This window comes from Rhinoraja longicauda, chromosome 16 (genome assembly GCF_053455715.1).
Source record: "Rhinoraja longicauda isolate Sanriku21f chromosome 16, sRhiLon1.1, whole genome shotgun sequence".
Lineage (NCBI taxonomy): Eukaryota > Metazoa > Chordata > Chondrichthyes > Rajiformes > Arhynchobatidae > Rhinoraja > Rhinoraja longicauda.
The window spans coordinates 41,729,576-41,748,664 of NC_135968.1; the positions used below are offsets into that span (position 1 = coordinate 41,729,576).

The window sequence follows — 19,089 nt, forward strand, 5'->3', positions numbered from 1 at the left end:
TATTTAGAAGGTTTTCTTTATGCAATGGCTTTCAGTAAAACAACAGGTAAACTTACTGACAGTGTCTGGACCTATATTAAAAACTGTGGGAAATATAATATGTTGGTAAGATTAAGTTAAGTTGCTGTATAATTTTGTATTTAGAATCTATAGAACATTATCTAAAATTGGAAGAGTGGCATTTAATGTGTACCATGAGATTAACATTTGTTTATGAAATAATGTTAACTTAGTATAGCTTTCCATTTAATGAGAAACACATTTTTAAAATAAGCCTTTTACAACAGAATGTCAGTAATAACAAGATGATCACTCCCGCATGGACTTGGTCTCAGACATGGGTTTGCCGTTGTAAACAACAGTGCACGCAGTGTTTAAATGGGAAAAAAAGTTTCCTACATAGCAGCGTTCTCATCCTGCAACTGCATTTAATGAGCTCCATTTAAAGAGTTCTGGTGAGAACAGGGAGAATGGTGCTAGTGTGTGTGGAGCTGGAGCCAGCGTTGGAGGGACATTGTTTCTGTGGTGCCCTTTCCCACCACTTATTAGCAGAGGAAGGGTTGGGAGGAATGTGTGCAGCTGGAAATCTGACGCCTTAAGTACCATAAAACAAAAAACATTTCCTATTTTGTTAAAAAGAGGTTCGCCATCGTTAAGCTAAATCGATTATGGTTATGTATGCTAACAATACTGTACAGTTCAAATTACGGAATGAAGAGCAAGCACATCTTTAAAAGGGAGAAATTCTAAAAAAATCAATAATGTAAAATGAAAATAGTAAAAACGCAATACAATGGGCATATTTTTAACTCTAGACCAAATGAGCATCTGTGTGATTTAGAAACTTATCTGCTGTTTCAGACATGTTAACTTCCAAAAATAATTTGAATCCTGTCACCCAGCGTCCTATGTTAGTCTCGACCGGAGCTTCCAGTGTGCGGTCTGGGAGAACATTTCTTTCCTGCTGACCCCAGAAGGGGAAGTTTAAAAATATTACAAACTTTTTGCACATTTCTGGCCCCTCGTGCTTTCTTTTTCCTCTGCTGGATTAGCCTGCAAAGTATCTCCACTTCTTGCTAACATTTACAATAAGCTGCCTGGTTAAAATGGCAGTAATTGTGATCCAATGACCCCATTGGCTTTGGCTGGGTATATTTGCCAATGAATGAATTAAAATCTGGGAAGACCAACTCAGATGGGTCTGGGGTGAGCAAGTGACCTGTCAATTGTAACTGACTACTTTAGGGTTAAAATCACCCCTGGTGTGTGATTTTCAGATGCAATTATTGTTAAATATGTCATTTCAGGTAATAAGCCTATATTATCGGTACTAATGTCTGCCAATTTTCTGTAACAAATTTAATACAGCTGGCTAAGAACATTCCATTCTGTTTCATTGAATAATGCAGTAGTGTATTTGTTTGATTAGTAAAATGGTTAGTTTTCAGAAGTCAGATAACGTATGTGCAGATTAGCAAAGTAATCATAATTTTGCTTGACCACACACAACACAGATATGAAAGAAGAAAATTGCAACATCGTTGACATGGGTTCTGCTCAGAACCAGGCACTTCCACCCACCGAGTCCATGTCGACCATCAACCACCCGTTTACATTAATCCTACCTATTTCATTCTCCCCGCATTCCCATTGACTCTCCCCAGGTACTAGCCACTACTCCACTACACACGAAAGACCAGGGCCGTTTTTACAGCATTATGGGCCCCCGGGCAAAGCAGTGTACTGGGGCCCCTACCGTTACTCTCCCCCACCCCCCTTTCCCTACCACCCCGCCCCCCCTGTCGTGCCGGCGAAAAGCACTTACCAAAAAGCACTTAGCGATGGACTTAGGGTGCTACATTGTTGTGAAAAGCACTTACAGATCATTTTTTAAATGTTAAAGAATGTAATTAATTTTCAGGGACCGAAAATGTTGCGAAAAAAGCACTTATTGAACCTACATTTTTAAAGTAGTATTTATTTATTGCAAGTCACTTAACATACACAGATCAGCATGGGGTCCCTATGCTCGTGGGCCCCCGGGCAAGTGCCCATCAGGCCCATGCGTTAAGACGGCCCTGCGAAGGACAAGTTACAGTGATCAATGTACCTACCAATCACACATGTTTGGGATGTGGGAGGAAACTGGTGTACTTGGGGTGGAAACCAAATGGTCTCAGGGAGAAAGTGCAAATTCCACACAGACAAGGTCAAAATTGAACCCGGGCCTCTGCTGCTGTGAGGCAGTGGCTCTACTACCTCCATCACTGTGCCACCTTAAAATTGTTTTATTTACATAGAAGAAGGATATGTCATTCTCAAAAGGTGGAAGGTGGCATCATAAACTGCTGTGTGAACAGGGGATGCATAAAGACGTTCTACAGCTATTGGTCTGGATGTACCTTTGCGCAGTGGTAGAAAGACATGGCATTCTGGAGCTCCTTTGGTCATAACTGCGTTTATTCTTTAAGCAAGAACCGGCTGAAGTTGGTTGAAGAGTGCAATTTGTAACGTGCTTGGAGCCCTTGAAGGATTGACTCCTTAGGTTGCAGTTCAAGACAATATACTGGCAACGGACCAAAAGACCAGTGAGAACTAAAACTGACAGAATTACAGAGGGAAATCCCACCGAGCTCTTTCAGGAACCACACCTTTGAAGATGTTAATCCTTATGGGACTTTGAAAAACAGTGTTAACATAGTAAAGAAGGTTCTAGACTAAAGGAGTGCACTGTATTTCGTCTCATCACTGTTCGTAACTCAGTCCATCACAGAGGTGTTTTCTTGTAGATGGAATTAGAGCAGAATTTGGCCATACAGTCCTGAGGGTACAAGGAATATAGTCCGGGACTGAGAACACATCTTTGCGGGTCACTGGTGTTGAGTTATTGTGGAGTTTGATTCAGAATAATGTAGCTCATACTAAAGACAGCCATTATGTGAAATTCAATAGACAATGGACAAAAGACAATAGGTGCAGGAGTAGGCCATTCGGCCCTTCGAGCCAGCACCGCCATTCACTGTGATCATCGCTGATCATCCACAATCAGTACCCCGTTCCTGCCTTCTCCCCATATCCCTTGACTCCGCAATCTATCTCTCTTGAAAGCATCCAGAGAATTGGCCTCCACTGCCTTCTGAGGCAGAGAATTCCACAGATTCACAACTCTCTGAGTGAAAAAGTTTTTCCTCATCTCCGTTCTAAATGGCCTACCCGTTATTATTAAACTGTGGCCCCTGCTTCTGAAAACACTTTTGAGTGCAGTCCTCAATGTACTCATTTTTTAAATGTTAAAGAATGTAATTAATTTTCAGTTGTTATCTTGGGCTTCTAAACATTGATCAGTTTTATATTTCAAGAGAAATCTCATGTTTTCATCAAAAAGCAGTTTTATAATCCTGCCAATTCCATTTGGTCACATTTGAAAAAGGTAAAATAAAAGCTCCATTGGAGATTTTTCATTGTTTTTCTCTTGGCAATCTGCGTCATAAGATAGAAATATTTGGAAAAATTGTAAGGTCGTTTTTTTTAACAAAGGTTGACTTGCCTGAGGATTAATGGGATGGTTCAGTGATGGATTCTGAAATACAGGATTAAGATATGCCTAAACAGGGTTTGGAAGGTGGTGGGGGAATGATTACAAGGCTCACCAACTGAGGGCCCGAGATTATTTTGGATGCCGCTTTTACCCAAAGGTTGCAATGAAGACTCTACTTTTCTTTCATTGAAGCTTCACTTGGTGAGCATTTTCTGCCCTTTTATGGTTTTGTTTAGATTTTCAATCATCATCATCAGTATTTTGTTTTTGTGTCATTAAATTTGGTACTTGTTATGAGGTGTTGCGTTTTGAGAAGTCAAACCAGGGCAGGACCTTCACAGCAAATGACAGGGTCCAGGGGAGTGTTGCAGAGCATAGGGTTCTAGGAGTATAAGTACATAGCTCCCTGAAAGTTGCTTCACAGGTAGATAGGGTGGTGAAGAAAGTCCATGGCACACCGGCCTTCATCAGTCAGGGAGTTGGAACTTTTGAGAGTGTAAAAGTTAGAACTTTATTTATTATTTTTTTAAAAAAATTATTTAATTTTTTAAAAAAAATTTTTAATCAAAAAATACTTTATTCAAATAATAAATATCATTTACAAAACATCTTTTTTAAAAAGCCCATCCGACATTTCCGGAGGTTACATTCGATACAGGCATTCACTTAGACATTTACATACATTTACCCAGTATCCCTTATTTGGAGGGGCGTCTCTCTCCACCACACCCTGCCCCCCCATGTCCAGCAGCGGAAGGACCCTAGACTGTGCTCCTCCCCCACAGGGCCTTAGCGTTGGCTGCACCAAGCTTCAGTGCGTCCCTCAGCACGTACTCCTGCAGTCTGCAGTGGGCCAGTCGGCAACATTCCTTGACGGACAGCTCGCTCCGCTGGGAGGTCAACAAGGATCGGGCAGACCAAAGAGCGTCTTTCACCGAGTTGATGACCTTCCAGCAGCAATCGATGTCAGTCTCCGAATGCATCCCTGGTAACAGTCCGTAGATCACAGAGTCCTCTATGACGGAGCTGCTCGGAATGAATCGTGACAGGGACCCCTGCAGACCTCTCCAGACTCTCTTGGCATATCCACACTCTGTGAAGAGGTGGGCCACCGTCTCCTCTCCGTAGCAGCCGTCCCGGAGGCAGCGTGCGTTGGTAGTGAGGTTCCGGCGGTGCAGGAAGGATCTGACTGGGAGGGCTCCCCTCACCGCCAGCCAAGCCAGGTCTTGGTGCTTGTTGGTGAGTACTGGCGATGAGGCATTTTGCCAGACAAGCTGGGCTGTCTGCTCTGGGAACCATGCCACAGGATCCATGGAGTCATTCCCCTGCAGTGCCTGCAGGACGTTCCGTGCTGATCACTGCCCGATGGACTTGTGGTCCAAGGTGTTGGTCCGGAAGCACCTTTCCACAAACGACAGATGGTTCGGCAATGTCCAGCTGACTGGCACATTGCGTGGCATCTGCGCCAGGCCCATCCTTCGCAACACCGGGGACAGGTAGAACCTCAGCAGGTAGTGGCATTTGGTGCCCACGTGCCTTGGCTCTACGCTCCGCCTGATGCAGCCACACACGAAGGTGGCCATCAGAATGAGGGCGACGTTGGGCACGCTTTTACCCCCGTTGTCTGCCGTCTTGTACATTGTGGCTCGTCGCACCCGGTCCATCCTCGACCCCCAGATGAAGTGGAAGATGGCCCGGGTGATCCCCTTGGCGTAGGAGGGAGGGACGGGCCACACTTGCGCCAAGTACAGCAGCCCCGAGAGCACCTCACACCTGATGACCAGATTTTTTGCCGTGATGGAGAGGGAGCGCTGCTTCCACAGCTCCAGCTTCTTCCCCACCTTGGCTATCCGCTCCAGCCAATTTTTGTTACATGCCTCAGCCTTCCCGAACCGGATCCCCAGCACCTTCAGGAAGTCAGGCTTGATGGTGATGGGGATGGAAGATCGGTCGGGCCAGTTGCCAAAGAGCATGGCCTCGCTCTTCCTGCGGTTTACCCTGGCCCCCGTGGCCGACTCAAACTGGTCGCAGACGCTGATCAGTCTGCGGACCGACCCTGGATCCGAGCAGAAGACGGCGACATCGTCCATGTACAGGGAGGCCTTGACCTGAGTGCCCCCACTGCCTGGCAATGTCACTCCTCTTATGCTCGCATCCTTCCTGATGGATTCGGCAAAGGGTTCAATGCAACAGACGAACAAGACAGGGGAGAGAGGGCAACCCTGCCTGACTCCAGAACTGACGGGGAAGCTGTCTAATTCCCACCCATTAATTTGGACTGCACTACAGATATCGGTGTAGAGCAGTTGTATCCACTTCCTGATTCCCTCCCCAAAGCCCATTTTGGAGAGCACGTCCCTCATGTACGTGTGCGATATCCTGTCGAAGGCCTTCTCCTGGTCCAAGCTGACCAGGCAGGCATCCACCCGTCTGTCCTGCACGTAGGCAATGGTATCTCTCAGCAGCACCAGGCTGTCTGAGATTTTCCTGCCAGGTACAGCACAGGTTTGGTCCGGGTGGATCACCTGTCCCAGAGCAGACTTGACCCAGTTGGCGATGGCCTTAGACAGGATCTTGTAGTCTACATTTAACAATGTGATGGGTCTCCAATTCCTTATGTCATTCATCTCCCCCTTCTGCTTGTAGATCAGGGTGATGCTGCCCTTCCTCATAGAGTCTGACATGCTGCCGGCTAGAAGTATGTCGTTGTACACTTCCAGCTGGTCCGGGCCCACCCAGTCCCACAGAGCCGAGTACAACTCTGCCGGTAAGCCATCGCCTCCGGGAGTTTTACTCGAGTCAAAGGAACGGATGGAGCCAGTCAGCTCCTCCAGGGTCAGTGGTTGGTTCAGACTCTCCCACTTGCTGTCGTCCAAGACTTCTGTGATGGAGGACAGGAAGTTCTGGGAGGCGGTGCTGTCTGTGGTCTTTACATCGTACAGATCCTTATAAAAGGATCTGCAGATCTTTAGCATGTCTGTCTGTGAGGATGTTACCGAGCCGTCCTCCTCCCTAAGGCTTTTGATCACAGAGCTCCCCCTGTGAACCTTATGGAAGAAGTAACGTGAGCACGTCTCATCCTGCTCAACATGGCGGACCCTGGACCGGAAGATGATCTTGGAGGATTCAGAGGTAAAGAGCCGAGCTTGCCGGTCCTTCAACTCTCTCAGTTCCTCCCTCACATCCACCCCTCTCCTCTGCAGAAGGAGCAGTTGCTGCAAATCTGTCTGGAGTTGACACAATTCCCTCTTACCCTGTCTTGCTCTCTGAACACCTTTGGAGATGAAGAACTTCTTGATGTTCTCCTTTGTTGCCTCCCACCAGAGTGTCGGGGAGTCAAAGAGGGGCCTCACAGTTCTCCAACATGCGTAGTCCCTCTTTAGCTCCTCAACGTTCTCCGGGGTCAACAGCTCCACATTTAACTTCCACATCCCTCTGCCCGCCTTCCGGTCCTCCTGTAGGTGACAGGTGGCCTGAAGGAGGCAGTGGTCAGAGAAGAACACCGGCGCGAGGTCGGTGTGTCTGACCGTGACGGCCCTCGATGTGAAGAGGAAGTCTATCCGGGACTGGGCTGAACCGTTCGGTCCAGACCAGGTGAACCGCGGCTGGGCCCCGCCTGCAGGGTCACTGAAGGCGTCGCGCAGCTTTGCATCTTTGACCGTCTCCACCAGGAGTTTGGAGGTGCCGTCCAGTCTGTGGTTGGCACTGCCGGATCGTCCAGCCGCATCGATGATGCAGTTGAAGTCACCGGCCAGAACGAGCGGTCTAGACGTGGCCAGCAACGGTGGGAGCTGCTGGAGGACGGCCAACCGCTCGCTCCGCCTGGGTGAGGCATACACATTAATCAGCCGGAGCGGAGAACCACGGTACATTACATCCACCACCAAGAGACGCCCCCCCACCACCTCCCTTACCTCAATGATGGTGAAGCCCCCTCCCCGCAGCAAGATCCCCAGACCGGACGCACGACAATCATTGCCCCCCGACCATACCGACAGTCCGTGGGGCCACCATCGCGACCACCTCCGATAACAGCGAAGGTGTGGCAGCCCGCACTCCTGTAAGAAAGTCACATCCGCCTTTACCTTGGCCAGGTACTGCAAGGCGTTTACACATCGCGCAGTCCTCTTCATACTGCGCACGTTTAAGGATGCCAGTTTCAGCTCCATTGTCCTTTAGAGTTCCAGACCGTCTTTCTGCCCCCGCATGTACATCTTCTGGGTGAGTTCCAGCACCTTTTCGTGGCACAGGTACTGGGTGTTGACTGCCTCAGCACAGGGCGAGTTTTCTGGCGTGCCCACTGCGATGCTCCCGGTCCCCCGGAGCTGGGGCCCATTGGCCACTGCACTGCTCCCAGTTTCCTGGAGCTGGGGCCCATTGGCCACCGCACTGCTCCCGGTCTCCCGGAGCTGGGGCCCATTGGCCGTTGTGCCGCTCCCGGTCTCCCGGAGCTGGGGCCCATCGGCCACTGCAATGCTCCCGGTCTCCCGGAGCTGGGGCCCATTGGCCACTGCAATGCTCCCGGTCTCCCGGAGCTGGGGCCCATTGGCCGTTGTGCCGCTCACGGTCTCCCGGAGCTGGGGCCCATTGGCCGCTGCACTGCTCCCATTCTCCTGGGGCTGGGGCCCATTGGCACTGCTCCCAGTCTCCTGGGGCTGGGGGACGACAGACATGTTCTTCCTCTTACCTTCCTCCTCCCCCGTTTTCTTCCTCTGCCTCCGTTGTCGGTTCCTCCCGGTCGCCTCATCCTCCGACGCGGAGAGGTTGCTGGCCTTGTCCTGGGAGAGGACTCTTTTTTGGGACTTGCTTGCTCCCTCCGGCTTTTTCTCGGTGCGCAGAGCCTTCAGGGTTTTCCTCGACTGTACCAACTTCCAATCCTCCTCTTCCTGCTCCCCCTCTTCCATTGACTCGCCCTCCTGGGCTGGGGGCTGTGGGGCTCTGTCGGGCGGTTGGGGGCTCGAGGTAGTCGAGCTGTCATCGCCCCTGCTCTCCTTTCCTATTTGGGCTTTTGCCGTGGTAGGAGACGTCTCGTCCACCCTGGGGGTGCTGGCAGCGGCCCCTCTTATCGCCTGTGCATAAGTGCTAGCTCTTTTAGGGCAGGCCCTGTAAAGGTGGCCTCCCTCCCCACACAGGTTGCAGCTCTTACTTTCTTTACAGTCCCTTGTCTCGTGGCCTTCTAACTTGCAGTTTCTGCAGACGACTGTCCTGCATTCTGCTGCCACGTGCCCAGGTTTGTTGCATTTCCTGCACACCCTGGGTTGCCCCGCGTACATCATGTAGCCCCGGTTCCCTCCGATGGCGAACACCGAGGGAGGGTGGATGATGAATCCCTTCCCGTCCACCCTCAGCTTCACCTTCACTTGCCTCATGCTCGTCCAGATCCCGAACAAGTCCTTTATGTCCACACAGTTCCCTGCCCCTTCGACATAGCGTGCGAGGAAGGTGAGGACATCCACGACGGGCACATGTGGGTTAAACATGTGCACCGTGATCATCCGTTCCCTCTGGGTGGGGAGGGTGAAGAGCGGCTGCACCTTCAGAAGTGACAGCGGGGCTTCGTCCCCCTTCTCCCGGAAGTCCTGCAGCATCTTCTGCCATCCCGCCGGGTTCTGGAAGGTAACGTCAAAATATCCATTACCTGGGAAGTCCTGGAGGCAGAAGATGTCCCCGGCCTTGAATCCACAGGCCTCCAGCAGCACCTTCTCGATGAAGAGGTCCCTTGAGAAAGGGGTCCCCTCCCTGAGGTCCTTCACCGATACACGCAGGGTGTTCCGGATACCCTGCCCTCCAGCTCCACTTGCTGCTGCCATCCCACCTGGATAAGGGTGTTAGGTTGGTTACCCAACCAGCATGGATCCACCCCTAAACCAGACTCCTGTTCCTGACCTCCGCTCCTCGTCACTGATCCATGACTCAATACAGATACTGCTCTTATAAGAACATTTAGGGTTGTAGCTAATCCAACTCTACGCAATCCAACTCGTCCTGGCCAGATACTACACTTGATCTTAGTCAAGAGGCCGAGAAGCGACTTTATGTTACAGTTGTACAATATGTTGGTGAGGCCACACTTAGAGCATTGGTTTAAATCTTACCCCCTGTTATAGGAAAGATGCCATTAAGCTGGAATGAGTACAGAGAAGATTTCAGAGGATGTTGTCAGAAGTCGAGGGGCTAGCCTCTCTGGAGTGATTATACAGAAAATGGCTTTATTCCTTAGAGGGCAGGAGGCTTTGGGATGATCTTACAGAAGTGTTTAAAATCATGAGTGCCCATAGATAGGGTGAATGCACATTTTTTTTTCTCAGGGTAAGAGAATCAGGAGCTAGAAGGTGTAGGTTTAAGGTAAAAGGGAAAATATTTAATCAGACCATGAGTGGCAACTTTTTCACACAGAAGGTGGGGGAATAGATGGAACAAACTGCCAGAGGAAGTAGTTGAGGCAGATATGACAACCATATTTAAAAGACATTTGGACGTACATGGATAGGAAAGGTTTATAGGGATATGGGGCAAATGTGGGGAAATTAGACTAACTTAGACTGGGCATCTTGGTCGGCAAGTTGGGTCAAGGGGCTCTTTCTGAGCTATAATACTCTCTGACCATCAGTGTAGGACTCTATTAGCAGGCCTTATCAAATGTCTTATTTTGGGTTCGCTTGGGCAACCTTCTTTAATAGTCAGAATATGAAGATGGTTGATATGATACATCCAGTTCTGGAAGAGTTTGTCCTCCAACTTAGACATGTTTGTACATTATATAAAAAATAAGGAAACATTGAAGTTTTGGAAACAGAAGTTAAAAGAGCATTTACCTGAGGGTGGGTATGTAATGCATTCATGAAACAATGTTGATGATCAGAACTTAGAAAAGAATGGTGATGGCTCTGAATTTTCACATGTTGGTGCTATGAACTCATACAGGAACTCGGTGATATTACTCGCCATGATATTAAGGAAGAGTGCCTCAATTTGTAATCTGTAATCTATTTTATCGGACCTGAAACCATGCTCAACAGCCCTCTGATATCTAAATTGTAACTATTTTTGATGTCAATACGTAGATAGAAGAGTGAAGTGGAACCATTTTAGATCAGGAGCAACAGGTAATGGAAAACCTGTACTGGAAAATTGAATCTCAAACCTTTCCCTGTGGGAGTCAAGGTCACATTTACCCTTAGCTTCCTCACCTGAGAATTCTACCCCTCATTTCTTTGGCCCCTTCATTTATTGCTTGCCTCACCCCACTCGGTGATAGACAATTTGTCTAAATCCAGCAATACTCCCAGTCTACATTTAGGATCAAGTGCTAAGCTTGGTAGGGTATGTTTCATGGAAGACATTATAGCTTGATAATTGTTTCATTACACCTTTGTGGTATTCTGGATTGCACTAATCCTGATTGTGAAAACTCCCATATAAATAAAAAATTTCAGTTGGTGGGTTCACAAATCAGTGTAATCAAGGCTCTTTTTAGTCTGAAGAAGGGTCCCAACTTGAAACTTCAGCTATCCATGTTCTCCAGCGATGCTTCCTGACCCACTGCGTTACTCCGGCACTTTGTGTCTGTTCTTTCTCTAACGTCGCACTATAACTGGACTGGATAGTTTCACTGCACTGTTCTCTACTGACGCTTTGCAAGTCTTTGTAGTTGCCTGCATTTGTGCCTTCAGAAAGGATATCTGAAGCCAACTTTCAAAGAGACATTCAACAGCACTACTCTTCCAGTTACACAGGTGCAATGCAACTGAATGAATAGATGCTACCACAATGGGAGAAGGGGTAATGCTCCTGAAGGTCAGATGGATCAGGCCTGACTGATGAAGAATCGTGCTTGCAGGAGGCATTATCTTTGAACCTGGTGGGTCCGGAGAATCTTCGGTGTTACAGACGGGTGCTCCTCACAGCAGGTTGTCAGGAACATCTCTATAAGGACATAAGTGCAGTTTACGAATGCATGCACATGGGGAAGTATATAATGCAGACATATCCGCTTGTCCAGTTCGACTGTTCGGGTTGCAGGAAAAGAAGATGAGTGTTTTTGCCCTTGCATCCTGGTGCAGAAGTGAGCAGAGGATGATGGGATGTGACTTGAGGTCAGCTGTAGTAGCAGCCTGAGATGATCCCGAGACAAGGAAGCTGAGAATGACTGTGACCCTGACTACCAAGGGCAAATCGACACAGTCACAAATGAAGGCTGCATTTAAGGTCACAGGGGTGGTGGAACAAGGGGTGGGAGGGTCACAGGTTTCAGAGAGGGCAAATTGAGAATGAACAATTTAAAATGGGGAAATAGGATTAGTAAAACTTGGTTGATCTCTGAATAAATAAGAATTAATCTTCAGACGACTGGGCTTCACGTTGATGCTGGACATGAACAATAAAAATCTAGACACTGACTAAGTAAGACTACAAAAAAAGGAGAAATTAATTTGAGAATAAGCTTGGATAAAATGTAAAAACAGACAATAAATGCTTCCTCAAAGTATACAGTAAATAGAAGGGATGAGTGGAAAAGACCGAGGAATTAATAATGGAATAAACTTACTGCAGAGACATTATACAAATGCAGTGTAGCGAAGACACTAAAAGCATCCCAATGGCAAGAGAAAATCTCGGGGTAAAATGGAGGGAAGAATTTAAAACAAAGATTATCATGATGAAAAAGGTAATAGATAAACCAATGAGACTGAAAGATGACAGGTTCCCTTGTTCTAATTATCGGCATGCTGTAGTCTTAAATGAAGTGGGTGCAAAGATTATGAATGCATTGGTCATGACTAGAGCCAGGATGTTTAGGCGCTAAAAATCTCTGAAATAGGCAGGCAAATAGGCATAATAAAATTACAAAAAAGGCACCAAAAAGGCATTTATTGCCATAAAAAGGCATGTATTTCTACCACCAAAATATGGTTAAAAATGTGTTTAGCTGTCTGTACATGCTGGGAGATGAAATATTTCTTCTCATGATTCACTGCTTTCTCACATGCTTTGCAAAACAGCACACAGTTGTCTGTAGAGAATATATTATTCCCGGACACCCTCACCAAATCGTTCAGTTTTTTACATGGCTTTGACTTGCCTTTAGGCATTTTGAAGCTTGCAGGGGTAGATCCTACAGGAGCGGGGATACAGACCTCTACAGGCAGGCCAAGTACAAGCTGAGAAGGGGAATCAGAGCTGCCAAGGAAAGGTACTCTGAGAAGTTGAGGAGCAAGTTCTCAGCTAATGACTCTTCTTCAGTTTGGAAGGGCTTGCAAGAAATTACAAGTTACAAGAGGAAAACCCTTGGACAATCGTCAGCTGTCCAATGACCTGAACGAGTTCTACTGCAGGTTCGAGAAACAGAAACTTAACCCTGGTAGCCCCTCCCCTCTCCCCAACCAACACTTCACACCCACTCACAGCCCGACTCCAGTTTGAAAAGACTGAACCCTTCCCCACCCACCCCTCTCCAATCACCACTTAACACCCACTTACAGACTGACTGCAAAAGACTGGGGCCTCGTCCACTACCCACGAACGACCGACGGTGGCGCCCCCTGTTTCGTCCCCGGTGGTGGAAATTTTCTTGTAAGTTACGTTAACACGGCAAAAAAAGGCTGATTTAGGCACTCGTTCGTGAAAAGGGCATTATCTTGCTGAAATCATCAAAAAAGGCATAAAAAGGCACTTATGGCACATGGCAAAATCCTGGCTCTAGTCATGACCTTCCAAAATACTGCAAAGATCCCAGTGGATTTGCCAATGTAATGTTCCGATGAAACAAAGAAGAAAGAGGGAAAGTAGAACTGTAATAATATCTTTCATTGGAAAAATGCAGGAAAACATGATTAAGGAAATAATTGCAGGATATAACTGCAGATGCTGGTATAAATCGAAGGTATTTATTCACAAAATGCTGGAGTAACTCAGCAGGTCAGGCAGCATCTCGGGAGAGAAGGAATGGGTGACGTTTCGGGTCGAGACCCTTCTTCAGACTGATCAGTCTGAAGAAGGGTCTCGACCCGAAACGTCACCCATTCCTTCTCCTGAGATGCTGCCTGACCTGCTGAGTTATTCCAGCATTTTGTGAATAAATAAGCATGGGTAGTGTTTAGCTAACTACCAAGTTAGGATAAGTGGATTATCTTCTGATTGGCAAATTGTAATCCATTAGAGACTCAACAATTTACAATCTACATTCATGACTGATGAAGGAATTGAGTGCATTGTAGCACGAATTACTGAAGATACAAGAGGGGTGGTGAGAAGGACGCAAAAAGATTAGCCAGTGGGCAAACATATGGCAGCTGGATTATATTGTGGACAAATCTGAGGTGCAAAGAATAGGAAAGCAGAGTCTTCTTTCATTTTGGAGAACCTGCAGAATAGTGTGGCCGGGGTGGGTCGGGGTGTTCTCAAACATAACATATAGAAAGTTAGCATGTAGTACGGAAAGTAATTAGGTGGACAGATGCTTAGGTATCCCTCGTTTTAAGAAGGAATATACTTGTATTGGAAGCAACTCAGAAAAGCTTCATGTAGGGTTGGTTCCTGAGATGAAGAGATTGTTTCACGAGGAGAGCTTGAACAGCTGAGTATGTCATCTTTGAAGATTAGAAGAATGAAAGGTGATCTTGTTGACATATGTAGGATTCTGAGGCAGCTTAACAGTTTGGACCTTGAGAGGACTTTTCTCCTCATATGATGTTCTGATCTGAAACTGTGTGCCCATAACTTTGAAAGGTCCTCTCATTTAAGATCGAGATGAGGAGGGATTTCTTCTCTCAGGAGGTTATGAGCCATTGCAATTTTCTACCATGAAGGGTTGTGGAGAGTATCTCAGCTAAAGATAATTTGAGCTAAGTTAGTCAGGTTTCTGATAGATGGGGAGTTAAGGGCAGGAAAGTCGAGCTGATACAGATCAGTCTTAACATTGTGTAAGAAAATAACTGCAGATGCTGGTACAAATCGAAGGTATTTATTTCACAAAATGCTGGAGTAACTCAGCAGATCAGGCAGCATCTCAGGAGAGAAGGAATGGGTGACGTTTCGCGTCGAGACCCTTCTTCAGACTGATCTACTGATCTTCAGTCCTAACATTGTGAATGGTTGCTCCCATTCAACATCCAAAGTGCAAGAAAATGACACGCTGAAAGCATACACAAACATTAACATCAGAATTTTTTTAGCACAATCTATTGGTCTCCATGAGTCTACCAGACTTTATTCAATACATTTCAGGATATTGTGCTGTATCACGAGGAAAGGAAGTAATACAAAACATAATTATTAATGAATGTTTCATAGCCATCGGTTTGACGTATAATTACTGACAGTTTGGGAATAGATCACCCAGGCTTAGGGTTTTGTTTTGGGGAACCAATTGCAGACCAGCTTAAATGGGAACAAGTGTAATTCCACAGCCCACTGAACATTATGAAAGAAAAATAACTATTGTAACATCAATGTATTCTTCCTTTTGTGTAACCCTACTTTTATATCATTCATTAATAAGATCATGAGCTTTTCTGTTTGTCGGACAGCCCATCTACATTATCACTAACAATGTGAACGATGTTAGTTCGCCTTCTCGAGGTCATTACGTTTGCCTACTACATAAATGTGCATTCTGTTCTTGTTCCTGTGCAATAAAGGTTCTTCATTTTCCCAGTCATCTCCACCGAAATAGCTGAATAATTTGGATGTTTTTCTGATTCTAATGAACTGCCATGGGACTTTGAGCTGTGCGCATAAAGGGGTGCTTGTTATCGCATCGCTGTGGGCTGTGCGTTCCCTTTGTGACAGTATAGTTTCAGCATTAACCACCTGTGAAGCAGACCACGTGCCACTGTGCTTGCTGGACAGCACTGAGAATGCTTTAATGAGACTGTACAACGAATTACTAACTGCCAGTAAATGCTCATTCAGTCGTGCCCCAAGCAAGTCGGAGGACAAAGACCCTTGTTGATATGAATGTAGCATTCAATTAAGATTGGCAGTTGATGAAGTGAGTGCTGATTTTTGTTCCTTTTTATTATGATGTCATGAATTACTGATTTTTTGAGTTTATGTCTTTTATTCCGTTGATTTATAAAGTACTGTGAAGGGTATGGCCAATTGCTGCTCACTTGACAGAGAACATTTTTGTTCTTTCATGGCTTGATGTTAGAGCTCTTCAGAGACCTGGCTGTTTAACACACTGTGCCCTTTATATTGGACTGGTCACAGAAGAGAGTGGTGCTTTCATTTACATTTGAGATTTATTCAACATGTCATCATAGAACTTTGCTTCTTCAGTTGAGAGTAACACATGTTTAGAACTGAAGTAAGAAAATGCTACAAGTTGTTGAATTTCTATTTAGAAATGTACTGCTCATTACTTACTTTGTAATTGTGGCAGTAGTGATATCCTTAAAAGAGAGGGTAGATTAAACTGAATGTTTTCAAAGGTTCTACCTCTTAACCCTATTTATATAAATGTCATATTGAGAAACCTTAAATACATTCATTTAATATTCATCGGATATAACTAAGTGCACCTGAGTACAAATTCAATTAAAAATGTTTGAGGTGAATCAACCTTTAGTTAGTCATCTGTTAATTATACCTGATCGTAAACAGTTGCTTGTTTTTAAGAGATAACGGAAATTATGCGGGTCAATCTTCATCAGAGCTAGATGGCATTGTGGTTCAGCATTAATAGCTGTTTCCACTGCCAAGTTATTAGAAGTGTTTGTGGGCAGATATTGCAAAATATTAGCAAATAGAAAGCATACTCTCCCTCTTGTTCTAAGGTATGGTGCTCCTTAAATCCACTCAGAATGAACTCTGCCTGGACTCTCTGTATTGACAGCACAAATTCCTAAAATGAAGCATCGGCCACTTCAATCTCCATGAATGTTTGGAAATGTTCACTTATTTAATGATTTTGACAGCTGGTTAAATCAGGGACATGCTTTCTCAACAGTTGTAGGTTTGTCAGGATCTCCTTGCACAAAGTTTGTTCAGGCCCACCTTGATATGGTATCAATGCCTGAACCGCACAAGGCATCGATGATTGGGATTGGGACATCTTCTGGGGAAGTTCTAGCTGGGGAAATCGTTCTCGGTACAAGCTGACTGAGTGGACAGCTGGGCATTGAGCAAAGGTGCCTTTGCTAGGAACTTTTGGGCTGTTATATCGCAGGTCACGTTGATGCAGAAATCAGTGAGCATATTTAGTATGAACTCTAGGCTACAGATATGTTTTGCCTGGTGGTCATTTTCAAAGGTGGCGACTACAGCTTACCATCCTCTCGACTGCAAGAACTGAGGAAACAAAACCAGTGAAAGGTTTATAGTGCTATAGTATGGCATACTATAAACGCGTTTCAAATAAACGCGGTTTGTCTCAAACTATCTTGTCACAAAGTCAATGGACACAAAATGAAACAGTTCAATGAGCCCATTCGGTTCAATAAGGTTTAGTAAAATCCCTAAAAATTAGCTGAAACTATATAAGCTTATGACTTAAATAGGAATTTAGATAAAGCTTGAGATCTTTAGACTAAACTCTAGGATTAACTTAGTTTTAATGATAATCAATATTCTCTAGGACTTTTCCAGCTCTATTGCACCATGCCTTGGATTTTGAGTACAATAGGATGTTGAAACAAGTTCTGAATGCACAAAATGTGCATTGGTACTTTACTGATATAATGTAACTTTTATTTCATTTGATGCTCGCCATGCAAAAGTTCTTATGGCTTTGATTCCAAAAACTTACATGATTACATTTCAATAATGTTGAAGTCTGTTGACTTACCATTTTGCCTGGGGCAGGACATACGGTCTGCAGGCAGACAGAGAAGGGATGACTGACAGACAAAGAAGCACAGGCAAGTTGTACAGGAGAACCCTAAGGGCATTTTGTTCTCTTTCACATACTTGCCTCTAAATGATGATGGGGGAGTAAGTTCCCCTGGAGAGTGGAGCCAAAGTCATGCCTGTAGCCCTATCAGTTGGTCAGCTCTGGAGAAAGGGAAGAGAAATGGACAATGTTCATTGTACGGAATTCTATACCTAGGTGAGCAGATGGGACCTTCTGTAGTTGAAGATGAAATTTCAGGACAGAACAAGATATAATTTGATAAATAAATGCAGCAATAAACTCTATGGCCCTTGAGCATGCTCTATCATTCGGTGAGATCACAGCTGATTCTAACTTGGCTTTGGCTGCATTTTCCAGCCAGTTTCCCATAACACTCGACTCTGTTGTAGACTAAACATCTGTCTATCTCAATCACAAATGTATTTAACGATTCAACTTCCAAAGTCTTTGGGAGGGAGAATTTCAAAGATTCATGGCTACCTGAAAGAAAAAAAACCTCCTTATCTCTGTCTAATTCGGGTAATGCTTTGAATGGTCGACAGACTATCAAGAGAACTACCTTCCCTTGGCAATATTTTCCTTTAGTCCCCTGTGGTCGTCACACCCGCCCGGTAGGCTCGGCTCACCTGCCACAGACGTTGATGGGACCTACACCGCAAGAATGAGGAGGGACCCGCGAGCTACCGCTGAGAGCAAGCTGGGCCATCGAGGAGCGAGGAGGGCCATTGGAAGCTCCAGGTGAGCGCCACGGAACCGTCCAAGAAGGACCCGGTGGCAGGAGGCTGAGTACGGGCCTGCAGTGAGTGCCGGAGCTCAGATGGGTCCGCGGTGGGTGTCGGTCAAGTGCACACCGTCGAGAACAAAGAGGGATCAAGTGTGGGGGGGGGGGGGGGGGCGGGGGGCGAGAACAAAGAGGGCCCATTGGAGACTGCATTAAACACAAGTAACATTGTTGGCACCCATATGTGGCTGCATACTTTGTGTATGATATGCAAAACAAAGAATTTCACTCTGACATGTCACAGAAAGTGCTAATAAAGGATCAATCAAGCAGTCAATCAAGATAGGTTTCTCCATTTCCATATAAGGACCACCCTCTGTGTGAAAAAAAGTTGCCCCATGGATTCTTATTAAATATCTCCCTTCTCACCTTAAATCTATGTCCTCGGGTTCTTGATTCCCTTTCTCTGGGTAAAAGACTCAGTATTTCTACCCTATCTATTCCCCTTGTGATCTTATACTCCTCTATAAGATCGCCTCTCATCCTCCTACTCTCCGAGGAATATAGTCCTAGCCTGCCCAACCTCTCACTATAGCCCAGGCCCTCAAGTCCTGGCAAAATCCTCATCAATCTTCTCTGCACTCTTTCCAGGTTAACATCTTTCCTATATCAAGGTGACTAAAACTGAACACTATACTCCAACAGGGGCTTGTACAGCTGTAACATAACATCCCAACTTCTATACTCAAAATCCGGACCGATGAAGCCCAATGTGCCGACACCAATTTCAAGGAACTATGCAATTTGCACTCCTAAGTCCCTCCACTCTACAACACTCCCCAGAGCCCTGCCATGTACTGTGAAGGTCCTGCCCAGGTTAGACTTCCCTAAATTCAACACCTCACATTTAGCTGCGTTAAACTCCATTAACCAATCTTCTGCTCACTTGCCTAACTGATCAAGATCCTGCTGTAA

General features: G+C 45.9%; 1 protein-coding gene across 1 annotated transcript in view; it reads left to right on the top strand.

Annotated features, from left to right (window-relative positions):
- Positions 1 to 19,089, top strand: part of adgra1b (adhesion G protein-coupled receptor A1b) — a 565,267-nt gene that overhangs the window by 121,798 nt on the left and 424,380 nt on the right. The window lies entirely within an intron of this gene.